This window comes from Mastacembelus armatus, chromosome 18 (genome assembly GCF_900324485.2).
Source record: "Mastacembelus armatus chromosome 18, fMasArm1.2, whole genome shotgun sequence".
In the NCBI taxonomy this organism is placed as follows: Eukaryota; Metazoa; Chordata; class Actinopteri; order Synbranchiformes; family Mastacembelidae; genus Mastacembelus; species Mastacembelus armatus.
The window spans coordinates 4,542,507-4,556,449 of record NC_046650.1 but is presented as its reverse complement, the minus strand read 5'-3'; positions in this window follow the sequence as shown (position 1 = coordinate 4,556,449).

Here is a 13,943-nt window from a genome sequence, read left to right as displayed (position 1 = left end):
TTTTTTTTTTCAACATCTTGACAGAGCATCAGCCATCACATTTTCTAATCCTTTTTTATAATGGATTTCAACATTATAGTCCTGCAACAACAATGACCAGCGCATAAGACGATTGTTGTTGTTCTGCATCCGAGTCAGGAATACGAGGGGGTTGTGGTCAGAGAAAACGAGGGTCTGCTGTGAATTGGAACCAACGTACACTTCAAAGTGTTGTAATGCTAACAATAAGGCTAATGCTTCCTTCTCAATGGTGCTATAATGCAGCTGATGTTTCTTGAATTTCTTCGAAAAATAACTGATTGGATGGTCTATGCCCGCATCATCCTCCTGTAAGAGTACAGCACCTGCTCCGAGAGCACTAGCGTCCACCTCCAGTTTAAATGGACGGGCGAAGTTTGGGGCAGCCAGAACAGGAGCACTACAAAGTAAAGCCTTGGCGGCCTCAAAAGCAGACTGACATTTCTCTGACCACTGGAACGGAGTTTTCGGACTTACTAAGCTCGTGAGAGGAGCTACTACTTCCGAAAAGTTTTTGCAAAATGCTCGATAATATCCAGACATTCCTAAGAAACGGCGGAGCTCACGGCGTGTCAGAGGGGCTGGAAAATCAAGGATTGCTTGCACTTTGGTAGCAATGGGAGCAACGTGGCCTTGGCCAACCTGTTTTCCAAGGTAGGAAACTGTTGCATTGCCGAATTCACATTTAGCTAAGTTGAGTGTAAGGGAAGCCTGTTTCAATCTCTCAAAAATTTTTGTTAGCGTGTCTAAATGTGCGGACCAGGTATCAGAATATGCTACAATGTCATCTAAATATACCTCACAATTGTCCACACCTGACAGTACTATGCTCATTAGCCGCTGAAAAGTGGCTGGTGCATTTCTTAATCCAAACGGCATGACTGTGTATTGCAAAAAGTGGTCCGGAGTCACAAATGCTGAAATCTCTGAAGCACGAGGTGTCAAAGGAACTTGCCAATAACCTTTTAGCAGGTCCAATTTTGTGACATTTTGTGACACATTTAGCGGCACCCACACGGTCGATACAGTCATCCATACGTGGCAACGGGAACGAGTCTGGTTTCGTAACGGCGTTTACCTTTCGGTAGTCGTTACAAAACCTGAAAGTCTGATCAGGTTTGGGAACTAACAGAGATGGCGAACTCCAAGGGCTAATGCTTGGGATAGCGAAACCATGGTCCAGAAGATAGTTTACCTCCTGACGCATTATTGCACGCTTTTCTGGGTGAGTACGGTAAGCATGTTGCTTAATGGGCTTATGAGTTTCAACATCAATGTCATGACTTAACACATTAGTTTGGGTGGGAACATCGTTGAAAAGTGCTAGGTTATTGTTAATGAGCTTATGAATGTCAGCTCGGGCGGGTTCTGGCAAATACGCTAAGTGACTGTCTAAATGGTTCAAAATTTCAGAGTTCTGAAAACGTACACAGGGGACAGAATCATGTTTGTCGCTTAATCCGTCATCATTGGGTTTGTATGATGGGCGGGTGACAGACACGGGGGTAACAGGAACTGGTTTAGGAGACGAAAGTTCTTCCTTTCGACCAACATACTGCTTCAGCATGTTAATGTGACAGACACGAGAGGTTTTCCTACGGTCTGGAGTCTGAATTTTGTAGTCAGTCTCGCTAAGCTTTCGGTCAATTACGTAAGGGCCAGAAAATTTTGTTTGTAGGCCAGAACCAACAACGGGCAACAGAACTAACACGCGGTCACCTGGCTGAAAAGTCCGTGTAACCGACTTTCTGTCATAACGGTCCTTCATTTTGGACTGTGCCTTTGACTAAGGACTCACGAGCTACATCACAAGCATGATGTAGTCTTTCTCTAAATGAACTAACTTAGTCCAAAATATTCTTCTCAGGGCTTGGCTTCTCTGAAAGCCATGTTTCACGGAGCAAACGTAACGGTCCACGCACAGTGTGGCCAAAAACGAGGTCAGCTGGGCTAAATCCTAGCGACTCTTGGCAAGTTTCTCTCACGGCGAACAACAACAATGGTAAGCCTTCGTCCCAATCTCGACTTGACTCGGAGCAAAACTTTCGTAACATACTTTTCAGAGTTTGATGAAACCTTTCTAATGCGCCCTGACTTTCAGGGTGATATGCACTAGACGTGCGGTGTGTGACTTTGAGCTCTGCCATGACCTGAGCGAAAACCTTCAACATGAAGTTAGAACCTTGATCACTCTGAATGTGCTTTGGCAAACCAAATGTGGAGAAAAATCTCACAAGTGCCTTGACTATGGCATGAGCTTTTAATGTTCGGAGTGGCACTGCCTCGGGGTATCGAGTGGCAGCACACATTATCGTAAGGATGTATTGATTTCCGGATTTGGTTTTAGGCAACGGATCCACACAGTCAATAATGACGTGTTCAAACGGTTCCCCAATTACAGGAATTGGTTTTAATGGGGCAACAGGAATTACCTGATTGGGCTTACCGGAGACTTGACACGTATGACAGGAACGACAGAATTTTATCACATCGGACTTGAGTCCGGGCCAGAAGAAGTAACGAAGAATACGATTGTATGTTTTTCGTATTCCCAAATGTCCTGCCATACTGTGATCATGGGCTAATGTCAAAATTTGGAAACGAAAGGGTTGGGGTATTACTACCTGACAAACAGAGTCATGTACATCACCAGAGCTCGGAGTCCAACGTCGCATCAACACACCATCATTCATAAGGTACGACGCACCTCGATTACATTGTTGACTTTGTAACAATGACATACAGGAAGACAAAGTAACATCAGCTTGTTGTGCCTTAATTAGCTGTTCTCTGTCCACCGACAGAGACAGTGTTTTGTCATCAGGTTTTAATTCCATACACACAGATGCTTCTTTTTCACATTTTGTACGTACAACACTTGGCGGATCAGAAGTGCTCACGAAAGTATCACTGAGATCCACCAAGTTTCCAAACTTTCGTGCCTGAGCACGGGTTACAGCACACATGGGAAATACTACAGGTGAGTTTAACACAGAGTCATCTGAAACAGTTACGGAAGCGGTCGGACATTCGATCACTTCCGGTGACGGGAACAGCCAGCTAAATCATTCCCAAGAATAACATCTACCCCTTCAATTGGCAATTTTTCTCGAATGGCAACTTTACATTTGCCTGACATAAATTGGGATGACAGTTGCACAAAGTGTAATGGGGCTCGTACAACATTCATTTCCACTCCCCACATCAAAATGTCGGACCCGCATTAAGACTGGGCCGAGAAATGTAGTACGTCGTATCTCTCAGGATCGTAATCGGAATTTGGACTGACTCATTTTCCAAAGAAACAAACCCTTGTGTAACAAATGGCTTAAATGCATTATCCACTTTGTTATTTCCAACCATGCCCACAGGTGGCAGGGTAGGTGGCGGGGTTTGTATAAGAGCCACTGGAGATGATGACTTAGCAGATTTGAAAGTTTTATTCTGCTCTTTTTTTTTCAGAACGGGACACACAGCAATGAGGTGACCCTGCTCATGGCAGTAGAAGCACTCGTGTTTTTCAGCGGTGACTGGGAATGTACGACGGAAACTTTTTGGAGAGGGATTTTTCCTTTCAACTGAGCTTAGCTCATTCCGGACTGGTGGAGAAAAAACGCTCTTATGCGTTAACGCAAACTCGTCAGCCATAACAGCAGCATTATCCAGAGATGTGACTTTCTGTTCGTTCAAATAAAGCACGATTTTCTCTGGTAACCGATTCTTAAATTCTTCCATTAACATAAGCTCACGTAGATTGTCTAAGGTTGTAATTTTGCTAGCCTGACACCACTTATCAAAGAGAACGCCCTTCTCTCGTGCAAACCCTACATAAGTCTGTGTAGCAGTTTTTTCACAATTCCTAAATTTTTGTCTATAAGCCTCTGGCACTAACTCATACGCACGGAGGACTGTGGTTTTAACTTTGTCATAATCTAAACTGTCTTCAATAGACAGTGACGCACACACTTCTTGGGCCTTTCCAACAAATTTGCATTGTAGCAACAGAGACCACACATTTTTTGGCCAATTCAAGGTGGCAGCTATACGTTCGAATGCGCTGAAATACGAGTCTTCTTCAGACTCTCTAAATGGTGGTACCAAAGCTATGTGGTCATTTCCTGTTTTCAAGGAAGACAGTAACATTACTTTGGCATATGAAGAGATTTGACATAAACTTACTCTCCCTTAAGAAGCCACATCAGTATCTCTCTCCAAAGCTGATGAAGCTGTTTTGCCAGAGTAGACATCCACAATAACCTACTCAGATATAATCTCAGGTTACACTCATCTCTCAGAATTCTATTTCATTTCACTGTAGCTCAGACATGACAACTGAAAAAAGAAACTGGTTTCCTGAACATACCAGGACTGACCGTTTCTGTTTGCATCTGTGGAGCCATGTTGTAATAACTGACAGTCCAAGGCCAGGTTTTCATTTATTCAGTAACTTCATAGTAGCCATGACTTGTATTCAGTGGACGGGTAAACTGTGGATAGATCTGAGCAAAGTGCATTAAACTAACTAAGCTTCTATTTTAGGGAGGGTCTGAAGGGAGGGAGGAGTTGTTAGGTCCCCATCACATCTCTGACAGAAAAGAAACAGCACTGTGTGATGTGAGACTAAATTACTTTAGAATAAATCATCCACTGTAGAATGTAGGAAACATTTCCACAAGACTGTATTTTTCACATTTGCCTGGATTTTGAACTAAAACTTGTCTCTGTTGTGTCCTCACATTGTGAATGTGTATAAAAACATTTCAAGGGGGTAGATTTCTGCCCTGGCAGTGTTTGTGGGAAAGCAACAAGTCTCACACCTCCCTCCCCCCATCATTTTCCACTGCACTGACAATGCTATTTATACTAGGCCATAATGAAAGCCACAGCAAGAATGGTCTTCAGCTCTCTGCTATAAACTACATGCAACAAAAGCTGCACCACCTTCACACCTACTTTTAAAATAAAAATGTTTGTTGTACATGTAGAAATGTAATTTCCTTCTTTAGTTTATCACCATACATCAGCAAACTGCTGCAGAAAAATGGCTTGTGCACTTGCACAGTGAGGTGATGTTGCCTTCTTCAGTATAAAGTGACCTACAGTACAAATGTGTAGTAGAGCTCAACAGGTGAGGGTCATTTCATGGTAGGTCTCAACTATAAATAGTACAAAATATTGATAGCTCTTTACTGAATTGGCTGCAGGAGCAGAAAGTCGTGTCTCTTGGCACAGTACTTAGCAGCACTTTGTAATTTGCTGTAAGCCACTGTTTGCAATTTCCTGGTTTTCTGCACAAATTTCTCTGTTCATGAGTCAAGCATACAGCAAACATTGAACAGGCATGGTATCAATGGTAGAATAGCAGAGAGGAAGTTGTTTCTCTCCCAAAAAAACACTGCAGCATGTCTGAAATACACCAAAAACCACCTTGACACTTCACAGCACTACTGGGAAAATGTCTTGTGGACCAAAAGTATGAGGAAAAACAAAGCACTATGATATCAAATGAGGACCAGGTACCAACATTAAAACATAATCCAAAGAGTGAAGTACGGTGAAAGGTGCATAATGATTTGTGGCTGCTTTGCTGCCTCAGGACAGTGTCAGGGTGGCTGTCTGCAAGTGAAACCCAGAAGAAGTTTGGTGATGAAGGAGAGAAATGACTCTAAGCATCAAAGTAAATGTGATACACAAAATCTACCTTTTTTAGTGGACTAGTTAGAGCCCAGACCTTAACCCCATAGAGACGCTGTGATAAAAGACCTAATGAAAGCTGTTCACACCACATGTCCTAAGAATATGGATGAGCTGAAGCAGTTCTGTAGGTAAGAAGGGTCCAAAGTTCCTCCTAAACGTTGTGCAGGTCTTACCCACAACTACAAGAAGTGCTTCCTCAAGATTATTGCTGACAATTACTGTTCAACCAGTTACTACATCACTGTTTCCATGACTTTGTCCACCATCATTGTACAATATGTTTAATGGGTGTGTTACACAAGAACATGAAAGTTTCTGAATATTTTATCGCCTTAGAAATATTTGTTGAAACTTGTGACTTTGGTGAAGATCAGATCACATCTCATCACATTTGTCAGCAGAAAACCAGGAAACTACAAACAGTGCCATTACTTTGTCTTGTAACTGTATAACCTCTGTAACTATGTGCTTTTGTTTGGTGCTTCTCAAACAGCTGATGATACAATAAACCAACAAATATCAAAGTGGAACCAAGTGGAAGTAATTAGTGAGTGAAAACACTGCAGGCTGTACAACAGAAACACTCATACAAGTGTGGTACTGAAGGAATTAGTGCAGTGGAAAAGTATGACTTTATCAATATGGAGGAAATCTGAGTGCAGTACAAATATTTTGCATATATGGTTGCTGGCACTTTTACCACAAGACAGTTCATTTTAATCCTCAATCATTGTTCTCCATTCTCTGTTCTTAGCAATGTATATAAAGCCAAAATCTTAGTCCTACATGCACTGCAATCACATGAATACAACTCTGATCTGTTCACACCCACCCATGTACCTTTACACTACTGTACATGTGCTACCAATCAGCATACAAACAGCACCATGTGTGACCATGTGTGGCTGGTATAGTGTGTTATAGAGGTGTAACAGTGCACAAATATCATGGCTTGGTACATAACTCAGTTTTCAATTTGTGGTTCATTTCATTTTTTTGTACAATGAGGAAAAAAGTACATTATAAAATTACTGACTGTGCTGACTATGAACTCAAGAATAACACATAATGCTGGTATAACCCTCTGGCTACAATGTGGACAAGAAGGGCTCAATCACCTTTAAGATGTTAGTTTCCCCTAAACAATTTGTCTTTGTCCATTGTTGTATTGCACAGGAAAGATGTTCCCAAAAAGGAAAACTTCATAAGGGATGGACTTCTAGCTCAGGCTAAAGTAACCGCATGTGTTTTGTTTATTAAGCTGTCACCCTACCAAAGGTCCAACACCAGAATGGTCCAGTACAAATACATGAAACCTTACAGCCCTATAACATAACTAGTGGTCATTGTCGTCTACAAGATAAACTTAGAAAAACCCATTTAGGGTCACTTTTTGTTAAAAGTTCAACCATACATACATTAATAAAAATCTCCTTTCTGGAGGTTTAAGTTTTCTGCAATATGATGAAATGACATTGAAAACATTGAGGCTCTGCATTATTTTCCTGATATATGGTCAGTTTGAGCAACAGTATAAGAGATCACAAGAAAAAAAAACAAACCACCCGCCTCTTAATGATAAATGTGCATCCTTCCAGGGGCACACTTCTTTAAATGACAAAAAGGCTTCAACATATGTCAATGTTACCAAAAACTGTTAAATTTTAAGTCATCGAACCAAGAAATGTTAAATTCTATTAACATTCACCAGATCTCAAGCTGGTAACGGAGAAACAAATGAGTTCCCTCAAAATGTGCAGAGAATAAAATCTTTGATTTGAGACCAACAAAAAGTGGCAAACAATGATTCCAGACAATCTGCTATGACCAAGAAAGCTATGTCTGCCTGAAAGCTACGTAAGAGACACTATCATTTTAATCAGTAATACTACAAGCACCAGTGGCAGCACTGAGCACAATGAGTGAGCAGCACTGGACTTGAGGAGTGAGGAAGAAATTACTTGGTTTGTGTAAATGAAGAGAAGAGACTTATCTCAGTCATCATAGTCCTGAGTCCTGAGTGTAGTCACACAGAAATTACACAGCAGAGGAACAATGTAAGCTTTGTTTTAACCATAGTTTGTGATTCTGGGTTGAAATATTTCCTTGGCATAAATAATCTGTACTGTTGACAGATGACCATCAATAAGACTGATGACTGTCACATGGGCGGATCTACCAAAAAGACGATGAGGATGTATTTTGGTAACATCAGTAAATGAGCCCTTCAATAACACTGATGTAGTAGTTGTTTACCTGTAGAACCTGTTTTAGTCTTAAAGTGTGTGAACATGTAACAGAAACACAGCACAAGAGCAAATTATTCACATAAACATTTGCTTAAATCACATAATTGAAGATTCAGTTGTGATTATGTAGCTTCTCTGTGGCCTGTTTAGAAGGTGTTTGTCACTTTATTTCATGAGCAGCTAAAACATAGAGCATCATTATGGTTTTGATTATAACATTGACTTGTAACTGCACTTCTATACTATGTTGAGACTGAGATATGCAAAATGTATGAGGTCAGTTTGAGCAGCAGTGAGCAGCCCAAAAACGAAAAACAAAAACCACCCGCCTCTTGATGTTAAATGTGCATCCTTCCAGGGGCACACTTCTTTAATGGACAGCCCTTCAGTCATACGCACAATGATGAACTTTATCTTGTTAACAGCTTCAATTCTCTGCAGCCTCAGTAAGAATTCTCAACTTTATCACTTATATTACTATTTTATGTTTAATCAGTAAATATAAAAACTTATTTACTTAGTGCACTCTTACTGATTTTTAATAAGACCTATTGTTTACATTGATTGTAGTTACAAACTGTTCAATGTCTTGTCTCTGCTGTTTGTTTCAGGTTGGATCTCAGTCTCAGCTGCTGAGTCTCAGACTGTGAAGGTCCAACCTGGTGAAGAAGTCAACCTGCTGTGTCCCAACATGTCCAAATATGATGATTTGACATTCTGGTTCAGACTGGTCAACGGGACCAAGATGGGCTGTGTCTCTATTATGCACGAAACAACTCATTATGTTTCATATTGTGATGGATTTCAAAGTGGAACATTTGAAATGAGCTCCAACATCTCTACAGTCTTTCTCAAAATCAAACAAGTGGATTTATGGGACTCTGGGCTGTATTTCTGTGGAGTTTATACAGAAGGACAGATGCTTTTCAATACAGTACATCTGAATGTTAACGGTAAGACTAAAGTCTGTTCTTTCTTTTGATTGTTGTTTGTTGGATTTTTCCTGTAACAAATTTGAATAAACTATTAACTCTGCCATTACTAAAATTATCTAAACCTCTTTAAAAGGAAGTGTTGGACTACATGAAGCAGACAGCAAGTGCAGAAGTAAGAGTTTGCTCAAGATTTTTATTTTATTGTGGAGCTTATTAGGCCTTTAAGTTGCAGAACTTTATAGTTATTACATTTATATTTTCACCAGGTCTCCAGACTAAAAAGACAAATTAGTCTAACATGATTATCTTTCTTGTAGGTGAGTCTGATGGAACATCAAAGCTGATAAGTGTGATCCTGGGCGGTGTGACAGTTTCACTTGTAGTGCTCATCATTGGTCTGACTGTTCAAAACAGGAAACTTCAGAGAGGTACTTTTCAGAGCTACTGTCTCTATATATATTTCACTTTGTTGCTCCTAGAAATTCTCTTACATTTGTCTCAATGTGCTTGAAAATGAAAAAGCTCCTGGTTTAAAAGACTCTGATCAATTAACTGACCAGATATTCTGTTTTTGTCACTTAGCTAATGAAGAAGAGACTGTAGAGCAAAGTGAGGTGAGCACAACTTTTTTTTATGTCTTTTTGAAACAGCCTGACAGAACAACAGGACTTTTGGGTCCTTCTTTACAGAAGTGCTTTAGCTCAGACACGTTTATATGTTGTCTGGTGTGAACAGTTCTCCTGAGGTCCTTCCCAGCATCTTCATGGGGTTATGGTCTGGGCTTTGTGTGGGCCACGGCAGAAGGCTCATCAAAAAGACTCCAGTTGTGCAAACTCCTGACTCTGATTAGCTTTTTCTGAACTAATTAGTCTCTGGGTTCACTGATCTTCACATACTCCATTACTGTGAATGTTTATTGGGAGTGTTCAATAAAGACGTGAAAAATAAGAATTGTTTGTGTGTTATCAGCTGAAGCACATTGTGCTTGTCTGTTGTTGTAACTTACATGAAGATCAAATCACATTTTATGGTAAATTATTGCATAAACCCAGTTAATTCCAAAGGATTCACATACTTGTTGCTGTGTACACAGAATAAATCATGTCAAGTATCCACATAAACACTAAATATTCTTTCCACAGAATCATAACACTGATGATCTCAGCTACACAACAGTGAAATTTCGACCAAAACCAAAATGAGAAGAGCTGGAGCCCGATGGTACTGACTGGATGCTGCCACCAGATAAACTCAGCCATTAGTCAACTGGAACTGATGCTGTCTTACATTTACAGGCTCTATGGGTTTGAACAACTGCTTGGTTAAACAATAAACTCTCTTGCCTATATATATCTCATTTTGCATTATAGATCTGATAGTAACCCATTTTCAATTGTCTTTTCAATGCACAGCTTCAATTGTCAGAAACTGTTTAACTGAAAAACATAACCAGCATTTGATGGAGGAAGGGTATTTTCTAACAGTGAGAGCTAGACACAGTCTGCAGCAGCAGAGGACTGAATGAAAACCAACATATTTCAACTCAGGGTATAAATACAACTGAGGTCAAACTCAAGTCTAGTAACTTAACGCTTCATAATAAAAGACTTTGAAAGGAAAGAGTGACTACTGTCTGACTTTTTTCTGTAACAGGAAAAACAAGATTCATTTGTAAGAATTTTTTTTTTTTTAAACATTTATCAGGGTGGATATAGAATATAACTGATATAGCATGTGTATATGTAGTCTGACTGGTGGTGGACTGAGGAGGAATAACTCTGATTGTGTCCAGATGCTCTTATTAGAAGAGTTAGGTAGAGGCCTGCAGCATCACTTTCTTGACATAAAGACACAGCACAGGAGTCTGAACACACCTGAAGTCAATATCATGAAGTCTTTCACATCAAACATTTCTGAAAGTGACAACTGAAAGGAAGCAGGAAAGACTGGCTAACAGAGAAACTCCAAAGCCTCTAGAGCTGTATAGAAATTTAAGAGAAAAATAAGGTCCACTGCTGTCAAATCTGATATAATGTGTGAAATGAGGCTACTGTCACATGTGGTGGTGTGAATTAAGATTGATCGGACCCTAGATACAGACAAAGCACTTCATTTATACTGGTAAGTTTAAATACTAAATTGAAGTATGTACATGGAGTGTCCAGGAATGCGTACACTGAGACAGAGTTCAGGGAAGTCCAGACACAGACAGTCTGGGAACATGGAACACGGGAGCAGAGAGAGACCATGGAGACTCAGAGGAGTGCACTCTCTTACACGGGGAACAACCAGGAGACACCGGACTCACGTACAAGCATGATGCCAAAGAGGCACAGGAGACGGGAGCCACACACGCATTGAACACATGGCTGTCCAAGGCCTGTGAGATAAGAGGAGTGGAGTTCATTGATAACTTCAACCTGTTTTGGCAACGTGACGACCTGTTCAAGCGAAAGGGCCCATATCTGAGCCGGAGTGGAGTGAGACGGCTAACGGAAACATCCTCCACTCTCTGAGGCACCAGACTGGGTCTGGACGGTTATGTGAACAGCCAAAGGCTCATCTGAGAGAAGACAGGAGTGAAATAAATACTCACACCACACCAGCAACGGACCCCTCATCAGCCAAGGATCCCCCCTCAAAAGCACCTTCAATGGTGCCCCCTCCACTGCCCTGGGCCCCCCCAGCTGCATCCACATCCTCTGCAGACTCATCATTGACCATGCCATCCCCGGCTTCACCAATGGGATTTCCAAATCATTTGGAAACCTTGGTGAAATCAGGAATTAAAATGGTGCCTCGTACCCCTAATCTGGCAAGGTCACGGGTATTATCATCAACGCCAGTGAATTCATCCCCCCAGCAAACACCACCCCCTTTGCCACCCAGGAGTATGACCTCTGTCCCTCAATCAACTAAAACGCCACCAGCTCGACCACCTCGGCCAACACCTACACAGGACAGGAAATGCAGTTCTTATTGAATCCACCCCACCCAATTTTACATTTCTATCAGAATCACGAGAAAACAAAAAGGGTGGTGGCGTCTGTGCCTTTTTTAGGGATAATGTGGTTACCCACAGGCTGTCATTTGGGGAGTTCTTATCATTTGAGTATGTATCTTTTAAAATGGAGCAAAAATTATCTCCCTTTGTACTTTTTATTATCATCTACAAACCTCCCCAATGCTGTCAAAATTTTATTGATGAATTTACTGAGATACTTTCAGTTGTCTTCACACAGTTTCACTGTTTGGTTATTACAGGTGATTTTAATGTTCACATGGATAAGGCCTGTGACAGAGATGCCAAAGAACTTTCTGCCGTCCTTGAAATGTATGGCCTTAGTCAGCATGTTAGGGAGCCAACCCATACCAGAGGTCACACTCTGGACCTTGTCATTACTAAGGGTGTTAACGTTTCTAATGTCACTGTGATTGATGTTGCTTTGTCTGATCATTTTTGTGTCTTTTTTGATTTGTCCATAATTCCAAAAGATGCAACTGGACCTACACTTGTTCAGAAAAGACACATAAATGACAACACCAGGAAACTGTTTATGGAGATGATTAGGTTTGAAGATTTGTTGACTTCATATACCTCAAGTGTTCTGAATGACATAGATGTGATTGCTCCTCTTAAAGATAAATTAATCAGGAACAGGCAAAAGCCACCGTGGAGAAATGATGACTCGGTCAGGGCACAGAAAAGGGAGTGCCGGAAGGCCGAACGAAAATGGCGTAAATCAAAGCTCGAGGTTCATTGTGATATTTATAAGCAGATGTTGTGTGTGTTCAATGAAACTCTACGTAGAAAGAGAGAAACGTATTTTTCTGAAATCATCAATAACAGTAGTAACAACTCACGTGTTCTGTTTGCTACAGTGAGTAGGTTAACAAACCCTCCATCTCTAGTGCCACTGGAACTAATTTCAACATCCAAATGTAATGAATTTGCATTATTTTTTAATGATAAGATTCAGCGTATTAAACAGACAATTAATTGCACAAGACAGATACGAACTCTGCAGCCATCCAGGAGACACTTGGTAGAATTGACACACTTTACACCAGTAAATGACATAACAGTTGAAGAGATCATCTCCAGTCTGAGTTCATCCACCTGTTGCCTTGATGTTTTACCCACTAGATTTCTGAAATCACTACTAAGCAGTTTGTTACCACAACTCACTCAATTAGTTAATAACTCATTACAGTCTGGAACATTTCCAAGGGCTTTGAAAATTGCCGTGATCAAGCCTCTCCTGAAGAAGAGTAGTCTTGATGCTACGGTACTGAACAACTACCGGCCCATATCAAACCTGCCGTTTTTAGGCAAAATCCTTGAAAAAGTTGTTTACCAACAACTTACTAACTTTCTCATGCTAAACAACTGCGTTGATGATTTTCAGTCGGGTTTTAGGCCCCATCACAGCACTGAAACTGCACTCAACAAGGTGACAAATGACGTTCGTCTGATCATCGATGCTGGCAGAGTCTCTGTCTTAGTACTGCTGGATCTAAGTGCTGCTTTTGACACAGTGGACCATGTGATCCTGTTACAAAGGTTAGAGGACTGTATAGGCATCTCTGGTACTGCCCTTAAATGGTTTAAGTCCTATCTTGAAGACAGGAAGTATTTCATTGAAGTTGGTAACTGTGTCTCAGACCAAATGGCATTGACATGTGGGGTCCCCCAGGGGTCCATCTTGGGACCCCTTTTGTTCAATCTTTACATGTTTCCTTTAGGCCAGTTAATACACATCAATAATGTGTCCTACCATAACTATGCAAATGACACTCAGATTTTACTCACAGCTGGTGAATATGGAATGCTGCTGCTCGGGTCCTGACTAAAACCAGGAAGTACAACCACATTACTCCTGTTCTCAGATCGCTGCACTGTCTTCCTGTCCCTCAGAGATAAAATTTTAAAACAGCACTGCTTTTGTATAAGTCTCTTCATGGCACAGCACCACGTCTCTGACATGTTGATGCCATATGAACCATCTCGAACTCTGAGAACATCAGGGACAGGTCTTCTGCT